The sequence below is a fragment of the Neltuma alba genome, unplaced genomic scaffold, assembly GCF_004799145.2.
Source record: "Neltuma alba isolate B1F8T4 unplaced genomic scaffold, ASM479914v2 tig00011367_pilon, whole genome shotgun sequence".
NCBI lineage: Eukaryota > Viridiplantae > Streptophyta > Magnoliopsida > Fabales > Fabaceae > Neltuma > Neltuma alba.
This window is the reverse complement of record NW_021636064.1, coordinates 126,348-136,830: the sequence shown is the minus strand read 5'-3', so window position 1 is coordinate 136,830 and position 10,483 is coordinate 126,348.

Sequence of the window (10,483 nt, the reverse complement as noted above, 5' to 3'; positions counted from 1 at the left end):
GTTCAGTATAAAGATTTGACAAGTTTATAATTAAAAATAACAAGTTTGTTAAGTAGTTGGGAATAATAAATTTAGTATAAGAATTTGACAAGTTTATGTTAGAAATAACAAGTTTAGTATAAGAATTTGATAAGTTTATAATTAGAAATAACTAGTTTAATTAACATTATTTTTACAATTTAGTTGCTGCTAATAAATCTTGGATACCAAATAGCAATGCTAGACTTATTATTTTAATTAACTTGTTAATTAACAATTACAAACTTATTAACTAATAATTCTAAATGCTTTCAACAACAACGGCTCCCCTAATTCTAAGCACTCGCTCACTATCAGCGTCTAGTTATCAAACAAGAACCTGAAAGTGTATTAGGCGACCTTGAAATAGGAAACCAGCAAATTGGGCAGTTAATATTCAACCTGGTAAGTCTTAAACACAAAGACTAGTCATTTAACAGGAGGCTGTTATCATCAAACTCGTCCTTGAACGTCTTCTAAATAGATTTCCAATCCAAACCATTGATATCCTTCGCCCCAAAGCCATATACATGCATGGAGTCGCTTATTAATTACTGATTCTCAAAAAGAACTGGAATTCCTAAAGAAGGCACAACAAAAACCTTATATGCACTCCAAATCAATGAAGCCAAGTCTGCAAGTAATGCTTTCTGCGATTTGGGTGACCAGGGAGTGCCGTCAGAGAGAGGATAGAAACAGACCATGAAACTAATTTTTTTTTTAACAAATAAGTAACATCTATATATTCTTTATAATTGCAAATTTTTATTTACTGGGGCGGAGCTCATGCCTAGAGAGAAAGGGTGGCTATGGTGGTCGAAGGGAGTGATGCCAAGGCCCAAGGGAGTGGTTCAAGGATAAGACAGATGTGGACAGAGAGGCAGTGAGAGAGAGAGAGAGAGAAGGGACGAAACGAGAAAGGGATATGAAAAGCATAAGGGTATTTCAGTCATTTAACACACATTTCGTAATTGCAAATTGGGACCAAGTCCTCTGCAGCAATTTTTCAAATTCAGGGTCCCTAATTGTCATTTTATATATTGGGGGTCTTTATTTACAATTTTTCCTAAAACTAAACTAGATGCAATGCAGTGTCACTAACCTAGGTTAATTCTTTAAGAAGCCTAAGGATGTCTTAGCAATCGATATGCAAATAACAAATTTAGCAAATGAAGGTATGAAGTATGTTAGGCAAAAGTGAAGTAATTAGAATCTGAAGAAGTAATTAGAATCTGAACAAAACTAACTACTCTTTATAATTTCTAAGCTAATGAATAAGGATGAAATGCAATGAGATGAATATCCTTGATGGCCAAATAAACTAGCTATTTCAGTTCCACTTTTAGTTGAATTCAACTCCTTTGTTAAGCGAAGATTTGTGAAGAAACATTCTCTAAACAATGAACATAATGAGCTCGAGCTCTAACTTTTCAGATCCATCTCAATGTTTAACATGAATTAAGTTTTGCAAAGGAATTATTCACTCTTAATTAACAATACAAGCACCCTAACCAGATAATCAAGGCCTTTAAACACTTGAGTGAAAGAATTAACACAACAAAAGATTATAACAATTCAATGAATAAATTTAAGTGCAAAACATGATCCAAAGCTTAGTCTCAATGTAAATCAACCAAATCACAACTCAATTACAACCACAAATCATAATCTAACAGCCTAGCATGATAGTTCATAGTTACGATCAAGTGAAACCAAAAATAAAGTAGAAGAAACTACAAAATTAGATCCAAGGACTCAAGCTAGTTTATTTGGACATCAAGAAATCATGATCTAACTTCTTATGATCGAAATTACAACTTCACCACGCTTAGCAACTCCAATAGCCATGGCAGCTTGATAAATGGAGGAATGGAAGAGATTTGAAAAATGATAGAAATGGGGTGGAGATGATGGATTGATGATAAAAAATGGTGAAGAAGTTTTTTTTTTTTTGGGGGGGGGGGGGAAGGGATGAGGACGGAGTAATTAGAGTATGAGGTGAGAAATGGCTAACTCTCCTTCTGCACACGTAATCTAGAATTTAAACTCAAAATTTCTACTCATGGATCGCGGCAAATCCTTCCGTGTGCTGTGACAACTAACCAAAATGATGCTGTTTGATTTATAATGAGTCGAGTCCTTTAGAAGGTAGATCCTCATAGCACATTTGCCAATTCTTCGCAATGCCTCATGTAGAGCATTGACTTCCTTGATTTTTGACCTTTTTAACTGCCTACAATGACCAATGAAGCACATACTCTAGTCTAGGGTGATACATAAAATCTGAAGAATGAACAAAATCTAGAATTTATTATAGAAAAACACAAACGATTTTTATACTCTCAATGTTCAACAACCTCTAACTCAACCTAAAATAGACAATTATATATGACAAGTAATAAAACTTATCACTAATATGAAGAAATCAAAGAGAAAACACAAATTAGTTATGCTCGCCCAAAGCCCAATAAGAAACAACTTTGACGAAAGCATTGAAGCACTCCACTCCAAATATTTGTAACAAGGGTTAAGGTTCTAAGACGCCCTAGGACTTTTTACAAAAGAGTATCCAATTTTGACTCTAATTGCTTACGTGGCAGCCACATACATGCTGATTTTTCACACCTAATAATCACACCTTATCCTCTCTCCCTTTCTCTCTTCTTCATTTACTCTCTCTCTCTTTCCAAATTTCTAACCTTCATCTTCTTCTGAATCTTTGTAATAAGAGAAAGATAGTCTGAACATTGCAACCTCCATCCTTTAATACTCCACTATCCCCAAATTCTATCTCTTCTTTAATCACCACCATCAACTAGGGTTTTGTAATTAATTATAATTTTTCACATCTGTTTATATAGAGTTAGGACACACTTTTAATCTTTATTCATCTTTTTATTCTTATGGATTAAGGTGAAAATTTGTCCCTAAAGCTTTTACCCAGAAATTCTGGATATCCAAAGGTTTTCTTCGGAGCAAGCTTACCCCTAAAAATATAAAATCGTAGCAATATTATCTTTTGCCGTTAAAAAACTAAAGTTAACCATTAAAATAGTAATATTAATTGTTAATATTATTAACGACAGGGTGCATATTATTACGATTTTAAATTTTTGGGTCAAATTTGCTTTCAAAAAATTCTAAATACTCAATGCTCTTAAACGAAAACTTTAAAAACAAATTTATACCTCAAACCTGTTTTTTTTTTTGACCAGCTACCTCAAACCTGTTAGCATTTGAAGTACTGTTTTGTTGTATATTCCTCTTTTTATTACAAAAAGTTGAATGACATTGATTACAAACCATATGAGAACAGAAAAATGAGCCCATCAGACTTTGATATCTACGAAAAAAAGTATAAAATATCTTTAAAAGCAAGTTTTTTATGTATTTTTTAAAATTAAAACTCTGAACTTCATAATTAAAATGTTTAGTTCTCGTAAGGTCTCGTTTAGTAGATATCACCAATGGAAAACAGTCTCTCTCTCTCTCTCTCTCTCTCTAACAGGAAAGCAATCTTTTTCTCCTACAATAAATTAAAATTTTGCCTATTATACAAAAGTAATCATTTCTATCATTTTTTATTCTAGAACAAACAAGAGAACACATATCGATCAAAAAAATTATTCTAAACATGATCAACAAGTTTCTTATGATTTTTTGCCGGAGGGGGAATCTTATCTTATTCTTTTACTTGTTTGGATTCTTTTCTATCACGATTCATCTTCTTTCTTTTTCTTCTATAAATAATTGCCAACAATTAATTAAACGTATAAAGATTAGAAATGTAAGCATCAATTGTTTCAATCACATACATATGTGAGAGGGACAGATTAACACGTGGCATATTCCACCGCCCAAGTAGGGTCAAATGAGAGTCAAAGACGCTAATTAAAGCTTAAACCACCTTTTTTTAATCAATTTTGTATTCAAATTTTCTTGGTAAATGTCTATTTAAGCAAACATCATTCTTTTAACATATGTTGGAATCTTAGGCATTCAAGTAACTTGTGTGCCTTTGAATTATTTGTTTTCCAATACATAAAATGATTCCTTTATATATGCGTGTGTGTGTGTTCATATTGTCGTTGGTATCTTCCTTGCGTTGCATTAATTTCCATAACTTGATTGTGTAAAGCAATCAGTTTATATGATAATTTGGTTTTGTTCTCTTTGTAAAGAAAAACTATGATATTCATATAAGTTGATTGTCTATATGATGCTTATTTAATAAGAGTGATTTTAAAATTAAACCGAACCGCTCAAGTTGAATCAAGTCAACATGAATGGATTAAAATAAATTATTATTATTATTAAAGTTTGGTTTGATTTTCAACATGTTCAAATCGAGCAGTTTGGTACCATTATTTACTTTTTTTTTTGCTAACTGTAATTGTAAATAATGTTAAAAGATACCGTTATTTACAATTACAGACTAGTACTCCTCTAATCTTTTTTATATAAGACATTTTCAATATGATTTGCAGAAATTAAGAAGCTTTAAATCTAATTTTTTTTGTCTTAAAATTTAGTATTCCTCTAATCATTAATGTATAATCTAACTGGTGACTTAATGTTGGTCCTAGATGTAAGATATATGTTACATGTTTATCAATTTTTCTTAAATTATATGTTAAATGTTTATCAATTTTTCTCAAATTAATCTTATTAATATTTCCTATTAATAATCAAGTACGAGAGGGAGGGAGTGAGAAAATTAAGAAAAATACTTGGGATGTTCTAGAAAAAGAATTATATTAATTAATTTGACTAAAATCCTTAATCTACTGAAATTAGTAACTTTTAAATTTTATTCATATTTAATTTATAAATTCTACTGAGAAATATACAAAAATAATAAATTAGAGATAAAATAACATCTCTATGTATTAAATTTAATGAGGTGACTTATATTACAAATAAAAAAGATCCATTTGAGATTTTTTTTTCTTTTTGGGACCAGCACAGTTCAGATTTTCGCTTTACTGTAGGAAAGCCTTTTGATGTCGGTCAAAAGGAGCTTTCAATGTCAATTATATGCGGAACATGTAATCCAGTAACATAGTTATTATAATCAAAACACGATGTGGTAAATAGATTCCTAAATACAATACTACCTCCGCTTGAAAAATAAATTTGATCTTACATATAAAACCTCAATTTAGTTTGTTTCATAAGTTTGTAATTTATTTTTTAAAGTATCTTTATTAATTATTTAGGTTAAAGGATTTTCATTCAAGAGTAGTTAACTAGTCAAAATTAAAAGAAGTAACTTTAAGAATATCAACCCATATTTATTACAAATAGCTATTTTGACTCAAAAAAATTAAAAATAACTAATTTAACTAATTTTAATCTACTCAAATTAATTAAGTAGCTCTTGTATTAAGAATCTGTTTCTAATTCCATCTTATCTCTTTTATTAATTAATTGTTTCCATAATACCCCTATTTATTATGGTATTTTTATCTATGCATGTTAAATCCTTTTTTTTTGCCGACGGTAATTAAATTCTAACATTAAATGATAGAATTATTTTTAAAAAGGACTCACGAATTTTTTATATATTAATTATAAATTATCATTTTAACTACTTTTTAAGATTTTACAAATTAGTTAAAAACATATTATATTTAGAACTAGTGTGAACTTTAAACTTAACCTAATGATAAACTAATATAGCATTTGTCTAAAATTGAGTCTTGTTTTTTGATACGACTATCTGATTGGTGATTGGGTTAAGTTCGATTATTGTCAAGTTCAATTGATAATAATTTTTTCAAAGAGGATTTTAAATTTACACAAACTTAAATTTGAGATTTCATACTTAAAGAGTCAGAGGGATGTTTGCTCTCTCTTGAAAGTGCTTTTTTTCCACATAAGTTAAGATAAAATTTTCCTAACATATTTATTTTAAACTCCGTAAAATCACTTATAAAATTATAATTTAGTTTTCACCTGAACACTTTTAAAATCTTCACTATAACTCAATGCGTCACACCACCTGCCACCCAATCAAGGATAAGGGGGGAAAAATGAGTATACGAGTGGGCCTCCACTACTAGAAGCAAAATCCGATCGACCTTTATAACTATGATTGTTAGATTTTAATTAAGATAGGGTACTTATTGTCGTTTTCATCTTTTCTTTCTTTTCTTCCCTTTTTTTGGTTTTTTGCCAACCGTTTTCACCTTTTCATGACCATGCAAAACGACATAATCTCAAAGGTTTTGGACTTTTTTTTGGACTCAAAAGGTTTTGGACTTTATGATAAACTTAACATGTGGCACTCTTGAGGACATAAAGAACCACATGGCGGCGTAAAAAAGGAACCACATGGCATATTCTTTTTTTTTTTTAAACAAAAAAAAAGTAAAGGACAAAACACGGAAAAGAAAAATGAAACATACTCTGTATTATATAGGCTATAAAATATATTATACCCCACATGAAATATTGCAAAACTTGAAATATCACTCAGGCCAAACTAAAAATTAAAAAACAAAAAAGGAATGTCATAATTGCATTTTACCATTAATTAGATATAGTTATGTGGATAAAGTTATGTATACGTGTTAAACCAAAGATGATGAATCTTTTGACATTTTGAATATGATTATATTTTCCCTGAAGATATTATATAGAAATAAATAGCTTTCCACTTCATGAAAGTTAATTATATTATATATAATTAAAAGGCTCTCTTTCCGTCTCTTTATTCCTTCTGTAAATTTTAGCGACTTCCATTATTTTCAAATATTATAGCTTCACTTAAAGTGATCTGAGAAGAGATAAAGCTGGGAAACACTTTTTATTTATTTTATTTTATGCTTGAAGAAATCAAAAGGGTTATTAATTTATGAGTCAAGGCATGCTTTCAATCTTGTGTCACATCCTTAATAGATATTAAGATATTATTATTTGTTTTAATTTCCGTTTAAGTAATTTTTTTTATGCATTCTAAGTAGGCCAAAGTGTACCTATTGTCCTTTAACTTTACAAAAAATTTTATTGTAATTTTAAATTTTTAAAATATCTTTTCGTCCTCCATCTTTAACACCGTAAGTTTCATTTTTAAAAAAGGGCCATTGAAATGTTAAATGTTGACAGAGTGTTTAACAAATAGTGACATGTGTAATTTTTTTAAGTAATAATAATTGGCATAGAAAATATCATTATTTAAGTTTGAGACCATATCCTTATATTATTTACATATAAACATAAAAAATTATTAACGGTAAGTTTCAGACATATATAAAATAAAGATATGCTTATTGTCAAGTTGAAGCTAAGGATTAAATTGTTTATAAATTTCTTGAATAAGGCACATAATATATAAATTAATAAATTGACTTGCTAAATGCAAGTACAATAAGGTAATAAATTATAAGACCCAATTGACTATTTGAGGAAATTAAGGAAGTAAGTTAAGTTGGTTATAATAAATAAGTGTTGTCATTCCTAAAATATCCTTTCTAATTAAGTATATTGGCTAAAACTATCATTATTAGAAGGATTATCTTGAAAAAAATGTATAAATATGACAAAATGGATCGGGTCTTATAATTATGACCAAATAAAAAGTCAAATTGAGTCTTATAATAAGGAGGAGGAGTATATAGAGTACTTGTAAGTTTAGATGCATGAGGGAAGAAAACAAAATACAAAAGAAAATTAATAATATTAGAAGATAAGTATGAGATAAAATATGAAAGAATGTGGTGGCAATGGCCCATTGCAGCTAAATGTCTATAGTACGTAAGAATTTTTTTTTTTTTAGTGTATTTGACAATTAGTTTATAAAACGATTAAATATAAGATATATAAAAATAATTTTCATACATTAAAATTTAAGTATTTGAAGTCATATAATCACAAATATAACTAGGGCACTTTTCGGAACGTTACAAGGGCACAACTAATTTTTCACGAAAAATATCTCGTTAGAATAAATTAACTTAAGTAAATAAATCGTTGTTTTCTAAAATTAGAAATCTTACCCAAATAAAATTTTAAAATTGAACCAAAATTTGATTTTTATTTGTGATGTTAATATGGAAGATGAGTAATTGAAAATTGCAAATCTGTAGACTGACAACACATGCATTAGTATGAGTCTTATCCATCAATTATTTCGGCCTCAATTTTTGACTCATCAAATATATTTGACTTCAAAAAAAAAGAAAGTAGATGGTGACTTGTGCGGTTCTCGCATCATTTAAGAGTCTTAAATTTTAAGACAATATTTAGGTTGAACTGCTTATATTTTTGACAAAAAAGAAGTCTTCCTTATTTCTATTAGATTAAGTAGTTTATACATTTTAACAGCTAATAATAGTGAAATAACAAGTATTTATAAAAAAAAAACTTACAAATCTTAATTTTCATTGACAGAGGTAATATAAAAATTTACAGGTGTTCGTAAGAAAATTTATATGTGTACTTGTATATTTTAAGAATCAATAATAGTAAAATAAAAAGTGTGATTTACTAAATTTTAACAAACAATAAGATTGAATGAAGATAAAATTGAAAAATATAATATAATAAAATAACTTAATGCATATTAGACGGGATTTTTTTTAATTATGGAAGAGGCTATAAACTACTGAATCAATTTAATTTTTAAATTTTGAAAATGTAATAAAATATTTGTCTCATTTGACGTGTCAAAATATTTTTGTTAGCTCCTCAATAAAGCTAGGTGAATACTATCCATATAAGAATTTTGATAATTAATAATTATAGGCATCATTGTGTGATTTTTTTTTTCTCAGTTGAGATCTATCCTTAAATAGTTAAATAATAATAACCTTCAAATCCAATTCAGATCAATTTTTTGGGTAAAAAAAAGAAAGGAACAAAATAAACATGCATGATTTAAATGAATTCAACAGTCTTTGACCAGTAAAATGAATTCAAGTTAAAATGTCAAATGGTAATTATATGCATGTTTAATTGATTTAGTGGATCAAATAAATTCATAACTTGAATGAAAATAAATATAAACTAATTTTTTAAGTCGTTTTATCATGACTCACACACTTTTTATGCCCTTTACAAAATTTTAACTTATAACTTCATTTTTATGAAAATCTTAAAAGATGTTTGGTGTCATTTGGCCTATAAAACCGCAAGTTTCTTTTTCATTAGTTATCAAAGGAGAGTTTATGTTAAAAATAATGCAGCATGTAATATATGATATATGAATGTTTTAGATGTTACCGTTCTGATTTTTAATATAAATCACTTATAATATGTTCTTGCATACTAAAACATACATTAAATTAACAAAATTTTCAAAGTTTTTTTTTTTAATTTACCAATCATTCTCATATCTCTCATTTATCTCTTTCCTATAAGAATTAGATAATGTTAAAATTGAAAAACAAACAGTAAATATATTATAGTGACATTTGGAACCAAAACTTTTTCCTACGAATAACTTATATTTATAAACAAAGTGGTACATTACTCGCCAAAAGAAAAAAAAAGGTCTTACATGCAGCTTGAGGTTAACATCATTATTTATAATTTATAAAAACTAATGCTCCTTAAAAATTTATAAAGTAAATAGATTAACTTTCCTTTGATTTTATCACCTTTCCTCTATTTTAAAACATAAACTTTAACTCAATTTTAACACTAATAAAAATATTCTATCAGAAATCATGCTCATTAAAATGATTAAATTATACAAAACCTTCTTAAGTTGTATGTCAGTATCATAATAAATACTGCCCACTAAAAAAATACCATAATAACTTCCCTGACATTTAAATTTTATAATAAATCTCCTCAATTTCTATGTTTACGTAGGTAATTCTCACACTATTAATTTTATTCATTATTTATCTGCGGATAGCTTAAAGTTTAAGAATTTTATTTACATATAACTCAAAGTTTAAGCGATTGTGCTTATATGTATACAAAACTAAAGTTTAAAAGGGGGCATAAAATTGACTAGTTTGAGGTTATCTACATAGATTTAAAAATTTAGGAGATTGATTATTAAGTTTTAAAAGTTAATGAGGCTTTTATAGATGATGCTAAATTTAGGGAAATTTTATGTAATTATTCAACCATTAAAATTTATATGGTAGAAAAAATTTGATATCCTGTTATTGTCATAATGATCATTGATTTTTGGGGTAGAATTAATGAGCAACATTATGCCGTGGAGGAATATGAGAAGTTAATAAATGTTTGGATTATAGTTTCTTAAACCTGAATTGATTCCACGGGCCGCTTTATTAGAAGTCCAACCGCCCAAGGAAAAAGCGAGGCTCCCAGGAGCTTCCATCTTTGTAAATTTCTAATGTAACTAAGCACCATCTAGAGGACCCGTTTGCCCATTGAAAATGACATCTGAAAAAAATACACACACACTCTCCTTCGGTCTTTAATATAAGATCTATTTAACTAATTTGATTAGATTAAGAAAGTTAGGTAAGTTAGTTAATTA